At 46.4% G+C, this 20,176-nt stretch overlaps 1 long non-coding RNA gene across 1 annotated transcript; it reads right to left on the bottom strand.

Moving 5' to 3' along the window:
- Positions 1-2,381: 2,381 nt before the first annotated feature.
- On the bottom strand, positions 2,382-5,975 carry LOC125535056. Its single transcript, XR_007294577.1, has 2 exons — positions 5,533-5,975; positions 2,382-5,460 (listed from the first exon to the last, which is right to left on the bottom strand). It is a non-coding gene; the product is annotated as an uncharacterized LOC125535056 (long non-coding RNA).
- Positions 5,976-20,176: the final 14,201 nt, after the last annotated feature.

Here is a 20,176-nt window from a genome sequence, read left to right as displayed (position 1 = left end):
ACCGGGGGGTATGCAGGACGGAAGCCGAAGTTACTAGAGAGCACAACTCCACTTTCCTGCATTGGTTCAAAGAGCATATTATTGCTAATCCCCCGGAGGAGGGCTCTAAGGACGGATTGCTCATATACGCCTTAGCACATGGCCCCTCGCCCAACCTCGTAACCTATCAGGCATATGATATCAACGGATACACGTTCTACACGGAAGCCAAAGATATGGACATCGATGAATATCAAAACTCAGGTGTGACGATGGAATGCATGACCGGCAGCGACAACGGCGCAACTGAACGATTTTATGGAAGGGTCGAGGAGATCTGGGAGCTTGACTACTCTGGACTGCACAACACGACGATGTTCCATGTCAGATGGGCTAAGAATGTCGAAAGAGAAAGCCGGATTTTCACTACCATGACTATACCCGACGCCAAGAGCGCTACCGTGACCACTATCGCAAAAAACGAGCCATTGGTACATGCTAAGCACGTGACACAATGCTTCTTCATAACCGACCCATGCAATCCCAGTCGTGTTGTCGTGAGGAAAGGCAAAAGAAACATCATTGGAATGGATGGAGTCGCGAACGAGGAAGACTATGATCAGTACGGCAACCCAATGAGGGAAGATAACGATGATGATGAAGTATACGTCAAAAGAAGAATCAATACTACATTACCAAAGAAAAATCGTACTCCATGGAAAAGGAAAACTCACAATGAGGGGCTCAATTATTCTTCGACGAACAAGAAGGGAAAGAAGCTGACTCAAAAACGAAAACGTCAGCGCTGAGGAATATATATATATATATATATATATATATATATATATGTTCCTATTTTGTATACACACTTAATTAGCCATTATTATGCATGGGTCCAATGATGTAATATATATGTTCCTATTTTGTATACACACTTAGTCATTATTATGCAAGGGTCCAATGGCGAGGAAAAGAAAAAAGGGAAACTGGTTATAGCAGTAGCGCTTTAGTGAAAAAGAGCTACAACTAGTCAAGTTAGCAGTAGCGGTTTTTGAAGAAAATCACTATAGCTACACGTAATAGTAGTAGCGCGTTTGGTGTAAACGCGCTACTGCTATGTCCACTTAACCCAAAATTCTCCCTCTCCCCTGCTTCATCCCGCCTCTTTTCCCCCAAATCCCCACTCTCTTCCCCGGCCCCGTTGCACCGCCGCGCCCGCCCCCGACCCCGGCGCGCCCGCCCCCGACCCCGCCGCGCCCGACCCCGGCGCGCTCGACCCCAGCGCGCTCGCCCCCGACCCCGCCGCCCCCGACACAGGCGCGCTCGCCCCCGGCGCCGGCGCTCGCCCCCGACCCATCGGCCCTCGCCTCCCTCCTCTGCTTCCTCCCTTCCCAACCTCGGCCGTCGTCGGGCCTGCCTCCTCGCCCTGCACCCTCTGTAAACCACCCCCCTCTCTCTCTCTCTGCTAGCTAGGGTTAATTTATATGCAAATTTGAACTGGGCATGTGATATGTGGATATGTCATGTTTTGGACATGTCATGTTTTGGTAAATGATCCGAGTGGCCGGAATGTTACGCCGGAATGTTGATTCATTTCCGTTCCAGTGAATTTCAGGCGCTCGATATGTCCATTTTTTAGCAAAGGTCATGCCGAAATTTCCCATGAATAAAGGCATGATTTGTGCTACATAGTTGGCATATCGAGTGCTGGCACATAGATTTCTTTTTTATCTCATTTCTCATTTATTCATACTTTTAGAAATAAATGAGGACTCTTAATCATAGGAAACATGTCGAACAACGAAGAAACTGGGCCTTCTGACCAAGATGCAGACGAGATGGATTATGAGGGTGAACAAGAATACCTCGACTTTTTGACTGCTAACACTACACCACGACACTACATCCCCGACAAACAAGTTGGTTGAGAAAACTGCTTCCGCCGACAAATAGTCGGTCAGGAAAGACTATTGCCGACCGATCATGTTTGTTGGGGAAAGTCCAGACGGGAAAACCGTTTCCCGACCGGCATACTTTTCCCGACCGACTATTTGACGGCTATTGCAAAAATATTCCCGACCGACTGTCCGATAGTATTTTTTGCCAACCAACTTTTTGTTGGTGCTGCCATAAGCTTTTCCCGACCAACTGTCCGATGGTGTTTGTTTTCCCGACCAACTTTTCGTTGGCCCTACCATGAACTTTTGCCGACCAACTGTGTGATGATGTTTCTTTTGCCGACCAACTTCCTGTTAGCCTTGCCATGAGCCTCCAACAACCAACAATTAGCCAGTATTTTTCTGTTCCCAACCAATAGTTCGTCAATATTTCTTTTATCCAACCACAACATTCATTACCATATGGTAACTAAGTGCACCAAACATTCATTACCATATGGTAACTAAGTGCACCAAACATTTTCTATTCCATTAATTGTCACATACATATAATTCATTTGTTCCAAACATAATCACCAAGACACCATACATCTGGTTCACAAAAGGTAACTTGGTGGTACTATTATTTTTGGTTCATTATCCAAGATACCATACATCAGGCTCACAAAAGGATAGCTAAGAGGTGAATGTCCAATGTAAAAATATACAAAACATCCAGTTGGAGCGAACCCCGGCTACTTGTTTATTAGTCCTCATGCATATCTCTCCTACAAAAGAAACACACTGTAAGTCAAAAAGGTGGATTTTAAATTTTGTGCATCAAATGGGGATAGTGTCCCATCTTTTTTATACAAGTAACTTCACATGAAAATGAGAAAGTGGCAGCCGCAGAATATAGTGGAAAACAGTACAGCAAGCTGGAAAATAGCAGGCAGTAGCAACAGAAGCACAACGAAATCAACACAACAGAAGCACACCCGCAAGCATATAGAATAGGCAGCAGCATCAGCCATCATCACACCATCAAGCATAGAAGATCCATACAGCATACACATCAGCGAGCAAGCACGCTAGCAGCCACCAACTAACAACAGCGGTAGCACTTCTACAACCAGTGATGACCATCAAGTGTGTTCTTGAAACTAGGAAACTTGGATATAATTATAAACACAGAATATTGATTGTTATCCTGCAACTTAGATAATAAAAGGATTTAGACTAGAACTTTATGTGCTGATAATTTTTTTGGCCTAGGGCAGATTAACAAGCAACGAGATGTACCTATGAGTCTACAACTACCAGTTCAAACAATCATATCAGAAACCATGTATGGAAATATTTGATGGACATAAACCAGTTCTATTTTTTCCATGGGAAGGTTTCCATAGTTTGTTCTCATGTCACATGCATAATATAGTGCACTACGGTAACACAAAGAAGTCAAATAACAGGTTGTGGTCATTGAAAGCCACAATCCTAGTGGACACTGTTTAAAATCATGGACTATAAATATGGAATAATATAGAATGTGCCACTGCGCATAATATTTTAACATTCAGAACCACCCAACATCCCCTTTTCCTAGTAGAATTTTTTTTATCTTGCCAAAAAGCACAGTCTGGAGGGTGTTCACCATTAGAAGTCATTATGAACATGAAACAACTAACGTCGTAAAAGGAAAGGAACTGCATCAACAAATTGTACTCAGGAATCCACCTTATCAATTGAAACAATATCTTGGCACATACACAATTACACGCGCAAATGCACAAGCCACTGAACAATAATAATTCACTAAATTGGTCGTATTAGACTCATGCAATATGATAGCGGTGGGATGAGGAAGACGACCTGGGCTCGTAGGGCTTCACCTAGCAAAAATATCACTAGTCAGCATCATGCATTGTTCAGCTTGTCGACGTGCTTCAGTTTCAACTACAACCATGGAATAATTACTTTGTGCTCATTTTACCCAATGTATTGCTTTTACTTGCTATATAAATTCAACTTGTACAATTTGGGAGTAATATACTAATATTCCATAGCAGGGTTAAATAAGCTGAAGGTCCTGTTCTCAGACCATGAAGATTAAATACAGACTCTTATGTTTGTGAGAGTTCTACTATGTACGGCAGCCCGGTGCACATAGCTCCCATGCTTAACTAAAAGGCTGAAACACTAGTTTACTTATTTGGTCTTTTTATGCAACCTGAAGCTAGTTCTGCATGGTTGTACTTCTTTTCCTGAAACCTGAATTTTCTGTATTGAAGTGCAACTGCTACTCTGAATAATGATGCTTATGTGTATATGTAACAGTTGCAAGGTTTTTGAATTAGTACAGTTTATCTGTAAACGTGCACACTACAAATGGATCTTCAGTTTAAATATGCAAGTAAGACATATATACTAAACAGATGAGTGTGTGAGTAACACAAATACTTTAGCAGTGAGACGATGAAGATGCCCCTCTATGCCAACTCATTTGTTTACATATATGTCCATTGTAAACAATTTAAGATCATTGACTATTTCATTTCAAGTTGTACAAATAAGAATGGAGACCTCGCCTAATAACAAAGTAATTTGATGAACCAATTCGTGTGTAAGTGCAACAACAAGAAACTATATGATTGTGTCTATATCTAGTCTAATCTAGAACTCATTGCAAATATAATTTGCCAAGTAAATATGCAGGCAAGGATATAGACCTAGGCAGTAAACATTGAATGGATATTATATAATAGTAAGACTGCAATCAAGGATGTGGAAAGGTAGGAACGTAACTGCAGAAACAATGAAAACTTTGCACACAATCCATAAATTCAGAAGCCGCAGTAAGTAGTTCAATATGCACCTGCATAAGCAATCTATGTTCACTTAAACAGTGCATCTTAACATTTGGATTGCATGAATGGCTGGGAAAGGAGGAAGTTCATTTGACACTTATTAAGGACCAATACATGTCCCATGATAAAAAATTGTCAGTCTTGTTTGAAATAACAATGACTGTAAAGGAGGATGTGCATATTAGCGATCTTTTTTTCATGTGTGCGTACAACTTTAATCTGGTTACATAAGTCAATTTGAGGGATGAAGCAGCACTTGCCAGAGCATGGAGAAATGAAATGTTAGACAGGGCAATATTCATATTATTTTTTTCATCGGTACACTATTTTCTGCTATTAAGGCAATTACTTGAAAAAATCAACCTGCTTAAGGAATAAGGACTATACTAAGGAAAAAATCAACCTGCTTAATGAAATGTTAGACAGGGCAATACACATGCCAGTGTGTGGATAGTCTGACCAACCTAAGACGTGGTCAACCCGTACTAAAAAAATATCAATCTCGCTAAGCACATCATGAAACCAACAATCCGTTAACCACTGAGTACTTTCAATAGAAACACGTTGGATTAAGGAAGAATATCAAGCCTGAGGTATGGTCGAGTTGTGGGAGTTGCATTGGTGGCTTTGAGTTTTAGCAACACCGTCACCCGCTTACACCTTCGGCCGTGGTGGCAAGGAGGCAGCTCGAATCAGCCCAGAAATTAGTTGCAGCCACTGGATCCATGCTTCCCTACCTGCAGGCAACAACGTTAGGAGAAGGACGTACAGACGTCCAAGAATCAGAGAAATCTACGCTTAGAACCAACCCCCAATGGTCGGACACCATGCTTCTCCTTCGCATCCCAGGTGGTTTTCGCCGCCGTCGTCGCTCAACATTAACCCAGGAGCAGGCCTGGAGCAAGGTAGCCACTGGCCGGAAGGAGGACCAGCGCGCTTCTCGCACCAGCCTGGGACGGCGCCGCCTCTTCTTGACCCTGCCTCCTCCTTGACTGCGGCATCTGGTCAAGGACTTGGCCGCCGGATCCAGCGGCGGCGAGCTCCATGGTGGCCATCTTAGGCGGCAGCGAACCCTAGGCGGCCAGATCTGGATGCGGGCGCCAGAGGAGCACGGGAACACTGAGAGGCAGAGTGGAGAGATGGTGGGAGGGGATAAGGTGAGGCAGGTAAGGAGTAGATGGCGCGGCCGCGGAGTGGAGGGCGGCTCGCCGGACAAGAGGATAAGAGAGTCGCGACGCAGTCGCCGGAGGTTGGGGGGGGGGGGGGGGGGGGGGGGGGGGGGGGTAGGACTAGTGTGTGGTGGCTGGAGGGGAAAGAGAAGTAAATGTAAAAGGATATTTTGGGCTGGTTGGCGCTAAGCCTTTTTCGGCCGCGCGCGCTTACTTTTCGCTGGCCCAACAAACAGCCGAACGCGCGGGCGTTTTGGCGCTGGCCAACAGTCGGTCGGTAATGTTTCCCGACCGATTATTGGATGGATATGCGCCTATTGCCGACCGATGGTTGGACATTAAATGTTTAATTATTGCCGACCAACAATCAGTTGTGTGTATCAGTATTGCCGACCCATAATTTGATAGAAACTTCCCCAACTGACTGTATGTTGGTGTACATTGACTTTTCCCAACCCACGCTGGTAGGGAATGCAGTGTCGTGGTGTAGTGTAAGCAAAGTTTGCAGGTCCGCCTCGATGATGGTACTGACACCGACACCGACGGCGCCGGCACCGATGGCGGCGCCGAGACCGCTGGGGAAGGTACCGGCGGGGAAGATACCGGTACCGAAAAGAGGAAGCATAAGAAGCAGAGGATACGAAAACCTAACAAACTAGGGATTGGACGACTTGTGATCACAAAGATGGCACCTGGCAAGTTTGAGCCGTTAGAGCCGGAAGAACCTCGCAAGTGCTATGGGAACCAAGTAGGATGCATCCTACGGGAATGCGCGAGCATCAACGACGATGACTTAAGGAGTAAAGAACATTTGACGCAGTTGCTCCTAACGAAGTTGCACAAGAGATTCAAGTTCCCCGACCGGGATGATAACATAGAACAACCGTGGGATGATCTGAAGATGAAAAAGATTAACAATCATGCCATGGGCATGTTCAGCAATGATTTGGCCTCCTGGAAATCGAGGGTGAAACGAGCTATTGAGGCTGAGGAACCCCTGTCCAAGATTCTGGAGGAAAATCTGACACTTACGGAAGAGGAGTTCGAAAAGTTCAAGGACACTTGCGCTACCGAGGACGCCAAGGCTAAGGCTGCGAAATTCAAGAGCCTTTAGCAAAGGAACACGGGGAAGCATCGCCTCGGAAGCCGTGGCTACCTCGGTAAAAGGCCCATATGGGATAAGGAGGACGCAGAATGTGAAGCCACGGGTCTCCCCGACCCCTTCGCGAAGTTCACCAACCCCTTGGAGCATGACTTCATCAGGGCCCGCTACAAGTGGGACAAGGAGAAAAAGGTTTTTTACACGGACAAGATCACGAGGAAATTGATTAGACTACTGGAGAAGCAACACCAGCTTGCAGCCGAAAGCCCTACTTCTCCGATGAGGCCCAAGTGGGACACCCCTCTCAACCGGGCCTTGAACGAACTTAAGGGACTCCCTTTGGGCCAGCGGCCGCAATATGGTCGTGTGCACGGCGCTGGAGACGGGGCCACGTGGAAGGTGTTTTACAACGAGGGCCCGGAGGCCAAGAAGCAGAGAAAGAAGTTAAGTCAGGCGGACATCGACGCGAAGGTGAAGCTTGCGGTCGAGAAAAAAGCAGCTGAGGACGCAAAAAAAGCAGCCGAGGACAAATATGAGTTCTTACAGCAGGCAGTCAATGCAGCTGTAACTGCCTGCAGAAATGATTTCGCTACTAACTTGGTTCCAGTTATCATCAACTGGACGAAGGAAAATCCAGACAAGACGGTACATGATTTCCCGTTGCCCAGTTTCAACGGGAGCAACTCCATGAACAACAACATCATCGCACCATCACTTGCCCACGCAACCGGGCCTCCTCTCGCAGCCGCTCCCGCTCATAGCAGCCCGTCCTCAGTCTCTGGCGCGCTCGGTGGGCCTTCGTCTTTGGCTGAGCTCGACGCCATCACGGTAATTACATGTCACACCACCATATATATATATAATATTCCATTTTTGTTGCCTTTCGGATGTTTTACGCCACAGACATATGTGTTTGCAGGCGAAAGAAACCCTGTGCACCATACTCTACTTGATCAAAGGCCAGAAGGTGGACGTGGGAAAGGGGATGATAATGGACCCCTTGCAACCCACGTTCCACAACCAGCCGATCCCTGCTGGGAACTTCAGGGTTAGCTTGTCCAGTGTGAAATCGGGGCACGAGGATTTGCCTCCTCCAGCACAGCATGTGGGAGCGGACGACGAGACCCCACCGCGGATTGGATGCTGCAAGGGTTGGGTGCTGCTATGGCCGAAGAATCTTATTCGTCTGGAGCCGGCCGAGAGCACACCAATAACCACACATCAACAAGCATGCGCAGAGACCACCACCCCGCCTACGCAATTACCAGCTCCTGTAGTGCCGGGTGAGAGCGGCGGACGACATGATGAAGGGGGTGCAATAGTGCTGGCTGATGTAATTTGTCCTGTAGAACAGAGAATGAATGATGAGACGGAGGTAGACCCTCTGGATTTCCTCAATACAAACGTGTATGACTGTGACATAGAATTGATGAGTCAACCATATGACGAATCGGGCTATCAGCTTGCTAATGAGGATATGGATGATATGCCCGAGCAGGAAGGTCGTAGCTGAGATTGCAAAAAGTCTCTCTTCATCAAATCCTCACAGGACACGCCTGAAGATGCCGCCTCAACACAGGCTCAACTATCCCAGCGCGAGGGTCGTACAGTACTTAGCCCGGGAACACTGGGGCAGGGGTTAAGGAAGGGTCTAGAAGGTGTGCCCAAGAAAAAAGAGAGAAAGAGATCGGGGAAGATAGCTGTCTCCAAACAAGCCAGAGCACATAGCAGCCAGACGATGCATTCTGAAGAGCGTGTACCCGTGAAAGGTGCAGCCATGTTCCATCTCACGGGCGAGCCGATGCTACCGCCGAAACCACTGGAAGCACTATCAGGGGATCTCAGGACACTGCACGACCATGTGCTGTCGACTGAGAAAAGCCTACTAGCCTCAAAGGATCCAGGATATCCGACATACGCGGCTCGTGTGCCTGAGGGGAAGTGCTACGTCGAGACACGGCCCGCGGAGGTGTTCTTCCTACGGTTTGACCATATCTTTGAGATGTTTCTGACAAGGCGGCTCGATTTTACAATCGTCTGCCTTTTTGCGCTACATATGAGCTCCGTCATGAAGAGTGAAGAAGTCTCGCAAATCTATGTGACGGATCCGTACTACATGCATGAGTCTTTCTTGAGTCTCGGCGACTTTGAGCGTGAAACTGCTAGAGGGTACCTCCAAAACTTCATGGTACAGAATAAGGACCGGGAAATTTTCCTCGTGCCTTATCATCCAAAGTAAGTCAGTTTCGAACAACCCTTTCATACATTTCAATCATTCCTTCTCTCTCTATGGGGAATAATTTGAGGTGTCTTTTCCCCGCAGCAACGGGCGCGCCGTCCTTATCGTTCTTTATCCGCAAGTCTCCCACGCCGTGTATTTTGACCCTTCCAGAGACTATGAGAAAAAAGACTACACCCACATAATGAATATTCTAGATGATGCTCTCCAAGGCTTCAGCTTTAGAGGTGGCCACATGCAGATCAGGAAACAAAGGAACAAGAAGATGGGTTTCGCGCATAAAACTAACTTCTCCTGCATCCATGTCCCAAAACCAAGCAAGAAGGATGGATTCTACATCCTCCATCTCATGATTCAGTTCAACATGGATCACCAAAAGCTTCGCATGAGAAGCAGAAATGATGATCATATCCACAAGTGGCTAGAATCTCATGAAAAAGCGGATTATAAACTTAGAGATGACTTCTTTCGCATCCAAAGTGACATTGCAACGATCATCATGAAAGAAGTCGTCGATGAGAAGGGGATGTTCCACCACAGCCCTATATCGCGAGCTGACGTCTGAACTCGCATAGCCATGCAACGTCTAGACCTCACGCCGTTCAAGAAGCTAGGGTCCATCCTCGATGATATGGAAGGATGGAACTTTAGAGATTTATGATGCCGATGATGATGATATGTGTCGGTTCAACTTGTATACTTTTTGTAGCGATGAAACTTTGTGATGTCCACGGTCCCTGCCGAACTTGCGTAACACTACTTTGTTAGTTTGCGTACGATGACCTAAGTACCTATAGTTAATTAATTTGCATACTGTATGTTGCATCTAGTTGCTAACCCTTTCTTTTTCGGTGTTCTCTAGTATATTTTGTTGCATATATTTGATTTTACATCCTCTTCATGAACATGCATCTCTAACAGGTACCTAGTTTCTTGATGGCGAGATGGAACTGCTATGTCGTGTACAAAGGGAAGGTTCCGGGGGTGTACAACGAGTGGCATGAGTGTCAGGCGCAAGTGAATGGGTTCTCGGACGCCAGCCATAAAGGCTTCAAAAGCAGACAAGAAGGAGAAGCTAGTTACTTGAGGTTCACGCTAGCGCGAGAGAGGACTCGTAATCGCCATCTCATGTACTACATAGTTCCGCTCTCATTCATAGTGATAGCTCTTCTCGCGTATACCTTTCTTTAGATGGATGACATTGTAGTTGCAAGTATTCGGGACTTGCATGTATCGCTATTTTTGAGATGATGACAAGATACAACTTTGTGTTGGATGATGATTATGACGAGACTATTTGTATGTATATGCTATGATTACATTTGTGGTCTCGCAGGCATTTGTATGTGTATCATGATGATATTTGTATGTGCTAAAGATTCTTCTGTAAAGCCTGTTCAAATACAAAACAAATATGCTGAAAAAAAACAAAAAACTACTAAAATTAGCAGTAGCGAGTGGAGAAAAGTTAGCAGCAGCGTAGTTGTAGCAGTAGCGCGCACAGGGGAAGAGCGCTATGGATATTAGCAGCAGCGAGCTTCCATTAAGCGCGCTGCTGCAACACTTGTGTAGCAGTAGCGCGGGTGGACCGGCGCTACTGCTATGCGTTAGCTGTAGCACATTATTAGTAGCGCCGGCTCCCGCGCTACTAAAAGGCCCAAAACCCGCGCTGCTGCTAGGCTTTTCCCTAGTAGTGGTTGCATAATCTCATAGTCATAGGAACATGTATAAGTCATGAAGAAAGCAATAGCAACATACTAAACGATCGGGTGCTAAGCTAATGGAATGGGTCATGTCAATCAGATCATTCATCCAATGATGTGATCCCATTAATCAAATAACAACTCTTTGTTCATGGTTAGGAAACATAACCATCTTTGATTAATGAGCTAGTCAAGTAGAGGCATACTAGTGACACTCTGTTTGTCTATGTATTCACACATGTATTATGTTTCCGGTTAATACAATTCTAGCATGAATAATAAACATTTATCATGGAACAAGGAAATAAATAATAACTTTATTATTGCCTCTAGGGCATATTTCCTTCAGGCACGTCCTGTCGAAACAGAGATCTTGTCCCCTTATCACGGGATTCTCATCAATACGGGCGTGGGTAACCCAATCGTGCCGGTTGATGTGACTCCTCGATTATAGGCAAGTCCCAAACGGTCACGAGGAGGACACTTGGTATTCACCCGCTTTATAAAGAGACCAAGGCCTATCCCTTTTTACTCCTCAAACTCAATCAAATCCTTCCCCCGCCTCGAGTTCCAACACCCAAAGCTCAGGTCAGGTGCTTCGGACCCTCAAACATGCCCGGATCCAACCTTCAAGGTCGGTGGATGCCTTCCTCCGTCACGGAGGAAGACGTCAAAAAGCTAAGAGAGGCCAGATTTCTGACCGGCGAGATCCCGCACTGGTAACCTGCTCGAGGGCAGGTCATCCCTACTCCCAAATCCGGCGAGAGCGTAGTGTTTATATCTCACTTCCTTCGAGGGCTAGGCCTGGCTCTGGATCCCTTCGTGAGGGGGCTCATGTTCTATTGCGGGCTGGATTTCCATGATTTAGCTCCGAATTCTATTCTACACATCTCGTATTTTATCGTCGTGTGTGAAGCTTTCCTCCGTATTACCCCTCACTTCGGCCTGTGGCTCATGACCTTCAAGGTGGAGCCGAAGATGATCGAGGGGCGGCACGCAGAGTGCGGAGGAGCAGTAATAAGCAAAAGCGCCGATGCCCCATGGCTCGAGGGTTCCTTCCTGGAGGTGTCCAGCTTATGGCAACAAGAATGGTTTTACGTCACAGCTCCCAGGGGTACCAAATGGGTGGCTCCTCCTGCCTTTCACTCAGATCCCCCTCCACGACTAATGTCATGGATCAACAAGACGCTGGACTGGGGGCCAGTAAAGGACGTGCCCATACAGCAGAGCCGCATACGAGATCTCCTTAAAAGAGATATTGGTCTGGTCATAGTAACGCAAGTAATGTTACTTCGCCGACCCCTGCCCTGCAAACGTCGTCCTCTCCGTTTGTGGGAATTTAATCCGGAGGGACCGTGAGCTATTCAGCACTTCCTTGGCATGACGCCCGAGGAGATGTACAAATTGTACTTCGGACCACAAGCAATGTGTCCGGATTCCACCGAGGACGCGGGTCTGAGCTGTAATCGTCCCGATACCCAAGTAATTCGCCGTGTGGCCGAACACGTTGTATTTTTATTCATCACAACATCGTTCTGAAAAGTCGCTCTTTGATCAGGACTGGATAGCAAAGGCGAAGATGATCAGGTGTCCGGCCCCCCTCCCCGAGGTCTCACCGGATCCGGTATTAGCCCGGATGCTGGAGCTTGCGCCCTACCAAGCATCCTCAAGGGAAGATAAAGGTGGGAAGAAAGAGGATGACGCCTCCGCGAAGGCGGACGACTGGGGAGAAGAAGCCAAAGTTCCCTCTCCCCAAGGAAGGAAAAGGACTGCCTCTGAAGGTCCGGAGACAATAATCTCTAAACGGGGGTGCCATAGGGTCCTGGCCCAGGGGATACCCCGGCCGTTCAGTGTCCGCAAGGGGATCAGCCCTCCAACGAGCTGTAAGTAAAAAGGTTTAATAGTAAAAAACATCCCACTTTACCTCTGAGGAAAATAACCGAAACATCTATCTTGTAGTCCGGATCGTAGCCCCTCTTGGCAGAGTTCATCTTCGGGGGATCTTCCTCCGGAGATGATGGAGAGCGAAACGCATCCACATGCCATCCCGCCTTACGAGGCAGGCGACCCCGAGGTGTCGTCTCAGAGGGCTTCTCCCGATCTGGCAAGGCCAGAGGGTGATTCTTTGGCCACCCGAAGTCCACAGTATCCGGCTCTTGAAGAGAGCAATCGGAAGGGTCCGGCTCCGCCTGTAATGTGGTCGGACGCACTGAAGGATCTGCTAGAGCAGGCGGCTATCCCAGAAGTGCACCATGCACTAATGGGCGCGGTGGTTAAGAGGATTTCATCCGCCAAAAGCGGGTTGCATGAAGCCTTTATGAGTCTGCTGAAAGGTTTTGAGGTACGTGAAGTGGTGTTTATTTTTGACAGTACCGCACATGTTTTAAATGTGCCCTGTGCAGAGAGTAGCCCCTAAGACTCTGGTTGCCGTCGGAAATGGCGGTAAACAGAGGATCATTGTCCCAGGTAACAATCCAGCCGTCTTTATATGCAGGTGGCGGGAGGTCCGATGGCTAGCCGGACTGGTGAAGTTGCCGAGCTAACGCGGCGACTTGACACGGCGGATGCCAATATCGTGCTTGTCAACAAGCGGCTTGACGACGCGCAGGGTATGTAATCTCTCCGGTGATCAACATATGGTAAGAGGAGCGTAATGCCAGTATCTTAAACATATTGTGAACTGCAGATGGAGCTGCGACAGTGGAGACCCTTCGGGCAGAACTTGTCCGAGCCAAAAGGCAAGCTAGGAATAGTGATGCGGCCGCTCTGAAGGCGGCCGAAGAGCTGAGGGCCGAACAGGCTGATGGCCGTTGAGTTAAGTGATGCCGCCGACCGATACCGGCTTCTTGAGAAGGAAAGCCAAGCGAAGGCTACAGAGCTGGAGAAGGTCATGGTAGCAGCCAAGAAATCCCGCTCTACAATTAGAGCGATGAAGGAGGAGCTGCGTCAAGCCGGGGGTATCGCGGCTGGGAAGTGCTACCTCTTGAGCACTGCGTTGGATTTCCTCGAAGAGGAGAGGATGACGTAGCAAAGTAGAGTAAGTATTTCCCTCAGTTTTTGAGAACCAAGGTATCAATCCAGTAGGAGGCCACGCACAAGTCCCTCGTACCTGCACAAAACAATAGCTCCTCGCAACCAACGCGATTAGGGGTTGTCAATCCCTTCAAGGTCACTTACGAGAGTGAGATCTGATAGAGAAGATAAATAATATTTTTTGGTATTTTTGGTGTAGAGACGCAAAGTAAAAAGTAATAGATAAAGTAAAAACAAGGCAAGATAAAAGTGATGGAGATTGATATGATGAGAATAGACCTGGGGGCCATTGGTTTCACTAGTGGCTTCTCTCAAGAGCATAAGTATTTTACGGTGGGTGAACAAATTACTGTTGAGCAATTGACAAAATTGAGCATAGTTATGAAAGTATCTAGGTATGATCATGTATATAGGCATCACGTCCGAGACAAGTAGACCGACTCTTGCCGGCATCTACTACTATTATTCCACTCATCGACCGCTATCCAGCATGCATCTAGAGTATTAAGTTAAAAACAGAGTAACGCCTTAAGCAAGATGACATGATGTAGAGGGATAAATTCATGCAATATGATATAAACCCCATCTTGTTATCCTCAATGGCAACAATACAATACATGCCTTGCTGCCCATTCTGTCACTGGGAAAGGACACCGCAAGATTGAACCCAAAGCTAAGCACTTCTCCCATTGAAAGAACTACCAGTATAGTTGGCCAAACCAAACGGATAATTCGAAGAGACTTGCAATGCTAACCAATTATACATAAAAGAATTCAGAGGAGAATCAAATATTGTTCATAGATAATCTTGATCATAAACCCACAATTCATCGGTCTCAACAAACACACCGCAAAAAGAAGATTACATCGAATAGATCTCCACGAGAGAGGGGGAGAACTTTGTATTGAGATCCAAAAAGAGAGAAGAAGCCATCTAGCTACTAACTATGGACCCGAAGGTCTGAAGTAAACTACTCACACTTCATCGGAGGGGCTATGGTGATGTAGAAGCCCTCCGAGATGACGGCCCTCTTCTGGCGAAGCTCCGGAACAGGCCCCAAGATGGTATCTCGTGGATACAGAAATTTGCGGCGGTGGAATTAGGTTTTTGGCTCCGTATCTGGTCTTTTGGGGGTACGTAGGTATATATAGGAGGAAGGAGTACGTCGGTGGAGCTTCGAGGGGCCCACGAGGTAGGGGGGCGCGCCCTAGGGCGGTGGGCGTGCCCCCCACCCTCGTGACCGCCTCGGTTGTTCCTTGGAGTAGGGTCCAAGTCTCCTGGATCACGTTCGGTGAGAAAATCACGTTCCCAAAGGTTTTATTCCGTTTGGACTCCGTTTGATATTCTGTTTCTTCGAAACACTGAAATATGCAAAAAACAGCAATTCTGGGGTGGGCCTCCGGTTAATAGGTTAGTCCCAAAAATAATATAAAAATGGAAAATAAAGCCCAATATAGTCCAAAATAGTAGATAAAGTAGCATGGAGCAATCAAAAATTATAGATACGATGGAGACGTATCAGGCATCCCCAAGCTTAATTCCTGCTCGTCCTCGAGTAGGTAAATGATAAAAAGAGAATTTTTGATGCGGAGTGATACTTGGCATAATTTCAATGCAAATCTTCTTAATTGTGGTATGAATATTCAGATTTGAAAGATTGAAGACAAAAGTTCATATTGACATAAACAATAATAATACTTCAAGCATACTAACAAAGCAATTATGTCTTCTCAAAATAACATGGCCAAAGAAAGTTATCCCTACAAAATCATATAGTCTGGCTATGCTCCTTCTTCCCCACACAAAGTATTTAAATCATGCACAACCCCGTGACAAGCCAAGCAATTGTTTCATACTTTAACATTTTCAAAACTTTTTCAATCTTCACGCAATACATGAGCGTGAGCCATGGATATAGCACTATATGTGGAATAGAATGGTGGTTGTGGAGAACACAAAAAGAGGGAAGATAATCTCACATCAACTAGGTGTATCAACGGGCTATGGAGATGCCCATCCATAGATATCAATGTGAGTGAGTAGGGATTGCCATGCAACAGATGCACTAGAGCTATAAGTATATGAAAGCTCAACAAAAGAAACTAAGTGGGTGTGCATCCAACTCGCTTGCTCACGAAGACCTAGGGCACTTTGAGGAAGCCCATCATTGGAATATACAAGCCAAGTTCTATAATGAAAAATTCCCACTAGTATATGAAAGTGACAAAATGAGAGACTCTCTATCATGAAGATCTTGGTGCTACTTTGAAGCACAAGTGTGGTAAAAGGATAGTAGCATTGTCCCTTCTCTCTTCTTCTCTCATTTTTTTCTATTTCTTTTTTTATTTTTTTATTTTTTATTTGGGCCTTTTCTTTTTTTTCTTTTATGGCCTCTTTTATTTTTTTATTTTTCATCCGGAGTCTCATCCCGACTTGTGGGGGAATCATAGTCTCCATCATCCTTTCCTCACTTGGGACAATGCTCTAAAAATTGATGATCATCACACTTCTATTTTTCTTACAACTCAACAATTACAACTTGATACTTAGAACAACTAGATGATCAGTTGCGCCAAATGGCACAAAGACCCGTTTAAAACCATGTTCGCGTTGAAAATATTTATATTTTTTCAAACCGTTTATTTGAGTACATTTGATAGAACTTATAACCCTATATATAAAGAAAATTAAATGCAAATATTTTCTTAAGGTAATAATGCCACAAATTAGATCATCGGTAGGTTAAGATAGTTGAGTCTGCAATTAGGAACTCCAAGTAGCTGTAAACTTGCATTAAAAAAGAGTAAACACAAGTGACACAATAAAATGTACTTAATACATGTACTCGTGAACATTGTGTAGCTCAGAGAGGATAGAGCCAGGCCGTGGATCAGCGGGACACAGTGCCCTGGGAGGTTCCACCCTTGAGCCAACGGAGTGGACGACGACGCCTGGCTGTGGAGGAAAGCCTCGGCAGACAGTCAGCCAAGAAGCCCCGGTTGCCGATGGCGTGCCGAGAGCAGGTGTGGCTCGGGCTCGGCAGCTGGACGCTAGAGGAGAGGAGAGGTGGGGAGGTATGCATGGACATCATGGTGGGTGGGTGGTAGGAAGAATGGCTCGCCAGGTGAGGCCCCTTATATAGCACTGTGAAGAGCTAGCCAAGGGTAGAGAGAGAGAGAGAGAGAGCAAAACGGTGGGAAAGGCTCTGCCAATGAAACATGGCCTTTATGGACGGCGCTGTGGAGGGGTTGGATTAATTTGACGCCCCATGCGGCATCAGCACACAGCAGCGATGGAGAGGGGGCTCATACATGGGTCACCGTCATGGATCTCGTGTAGAAATAATGGTCAATTACATCATATAATTATAATTTGGTTCTATACTTTTTTGTGTATATATCCTGAATGCTACCTCTTTGTGATAACCTCCCATTGCGCACATGGTGCAAAAAGCGAGAGAACCATGTATTCAAACTATACAAATAAGATATGTTATAGGATCGATAAGAAAATCATTTAAGCATAAGGAAATATATACTGGGGTAGCATATGTTCACACATAGAAATATATATTACAATGCGAGGTAGCATGATAGCCGAAAACAAAGTTGTGAGCGCAGCTCATGATAGCGTATTTACATTGGTTTTAGAAAGCAATCTATATAGCCCTATTCTTCTAGTCTATGGGTACGGAGGAGCAAAACATGCAGCCGGCGACACCAGACAGAGTCATCACTTTCTTGTGGCAGAGCTTTCTCGACATCGTTGATAGATGGATCTGTTTAAGATTGGTGTCACATAAGGATTTAAATAATGTATTAAAAAAGGCAATAATAATGGCACATGAAACATAATTTGGCCCTAAAGCATATGCTAAATAATGAGGTGTTTACTGATAAGCAACCTTGGTTTGGTATATGTGACAAAAGTTGTTGTTTCATATTAGTTTTCACCATATTTCTACTGTTGTAGTTAGGCCTAGCTAATATGTAAAGATGATTTGTCATATAAAATAAGTATGATATAGATGAAGTGAACACTGCATATAGACAGAGAATTAGTGGTTTTATGATTAAACATTGCCAAGATATAGACGAAGTGAACACTTCATATAGACATAAAAATAGTGGTCTTATGATTAAACATTGTCAAGGCCACTGTTGTGGCATGGTGAGGCACACGTGAATGTTGGAAATATGCCCTAGAGGCAATAATAAAAGCATTATTATTATATTTCCTTGTTCATGAAAATTGTCTTTATTCATGCTATAATTGTGTTATCCGGAAATCGTAATACATGTGTGAATAATAGACACCAATATGTCCCTAGTAAGCCTCTAGTTGACTAGCTCATTGATCAACAGATAGTCATGGTTTCCTGACTATGGACATTGGATGTCGTTGATAACGAGATCACATCATTAGGAGAATGATGTGATGGACAAGACCCAATCCTAAACATAGCACAAGATCGTATAGTTCGTTTGCTAGAGTTTTTCCAATGTCAAGTATCCTTTGCTTAGACCATGAGATCGTGTAACTCCCGGATGCCGTAGGAGTGCTTTGGGTGTACCAAACGTCACAACGTAACTGGGTGAATATAAAGGTATACTACGGGTATCTCCGAAAGTGTCTGTTGGGTTGACACGGATCAAGACTGGGATTTGTCACTCCGTATGACGGAGAGGTATCACTGGGCCCACTCGGTGATGCATCATCATTACGAGCTCAAAGTGACCAAGTGTCTGGTCACGGGATCATGCATTATGGTACGAGTAAAGTGACTTGCCGGTAACGAGATTGAACAAGGTATTGGGATACCGACGATCGAATCTCGGGCAAGTAACATACCGATTGACAAAGGGAATTGTATACGGGGTTGCTTGAATCCTCGACATCGTGGTTCATCCGATGAGATCATCGAGGAGCATGTGGGAGCCAACATGGGTATCCAGATCCCGCTGTTGGTTATTGACCGGAGAGCCATCTCGGTCATGTCTACATGTCTCCCGAACCCGTAGGGTCTACACACTTAAGGTTCGGTGACGCTAGGGTTGTAGGGATATTAATATGCAGTAACCCGAAAGTTGTTCGGAGTCCCGGATGAGATACCGGACGTCACGAGGAGTTCCGGAATGGTCCGGAGGTGAAGAATTATATATAGGAAGTGCAGTTTCGGCCATCGGGGGTGTTTCGGGGGTCACCGGTATTGTACCGGGACCACCGGAAGGTTCCCGGGGGTCCACCGGGTGGGGCCACCCATCCCGGAGGGCCCCATGGGCTGAAGTGGGGAGGGGAACCAGCCCTTAGTGGGCTGGTGCGCCCCCCAAGGCCCACCCCTTGCGCCTAGGGTTCAAACCCTAGGGTGGGGGGGGGCTTCCCACTTGCCTTGGGGGCACTCCACCCCCCTTGGCCGCCGCCCCCCTAGGAGATTGGATCTCCTAGGGCCGGCGCCCCCCTAGGGCCCCTATATATAGAGGGGGGGAGGGAGGGCAGCCGCACCCATGCCCTTGGCGCCTCCCTCTCCCCTCCAACACCTCCTCCTCCTCCGTAGAGCTCGGCGAAGCCCTGTCGGAGTACTGCTTCTCCACCACCACCACGCCGTCGTGCTGCTGCTGGAGCCATCTTCCTCAACCTCTCCTTCCCTTGCTGGATCAAGAAGGAGGAGACGTCATGCTGACCGTACGTGTGTTGAACGCGGATGTGCCGTCCGTTCGGCGCTAGGATCTCCAGTGATTCGGATCACGTCGAGTACGACTCCCTCATCCCCGTTCTTTGAACGCTTCCGCTCGCGATCTACAAGGTACGTAGATGCATCCAATCACTCGTTTCTAGATGAACTCATAGATGGATCTTGGTGAAACCGTAGGAAATTTTTTGTTTTCTGCAACGTTCCCCAACAGTGAAGCGCCGCTTGCCTCTATCCCAAGGTGGGCTACTGATCCACCCAGCACACAGATAGTTGCCTAGATCTCCAAACCAGTGTCCTCCCCACAGCACAACTCCACCATGCTGACCGACTTTGCCTACACCATGGATCGGACCAACCACCACCTCAGCATAGCCATCCAGAAGAATATCATGCCTCCATTCCCACTCAGGTCCATAGTCCTCTTTTCTTTTCGGGACTGTTACCTGGAATACAAATGCCAATTTATTTGCTGGTGGTAATTGCATTTTCCATGCATTTTAAGCGTTCTTCACTC

The sequence above is a fragment of the Triticum urartu genome, chromosome 2 (assembly GCF_003073215.2).
Source record: "Triticum urartu cultivar G1812 chromosome 2, Tu2.1, whole genome shotgun sequence".
NCBI lineage: Eukaryota > Viridiplantae > Streptophyta > Magnoliopsida > Poales > Poaceae > Triticum > Triticum urartu.
This window is presented reverse-complemented; position numbering and strand designations above follow the sequence as displayed.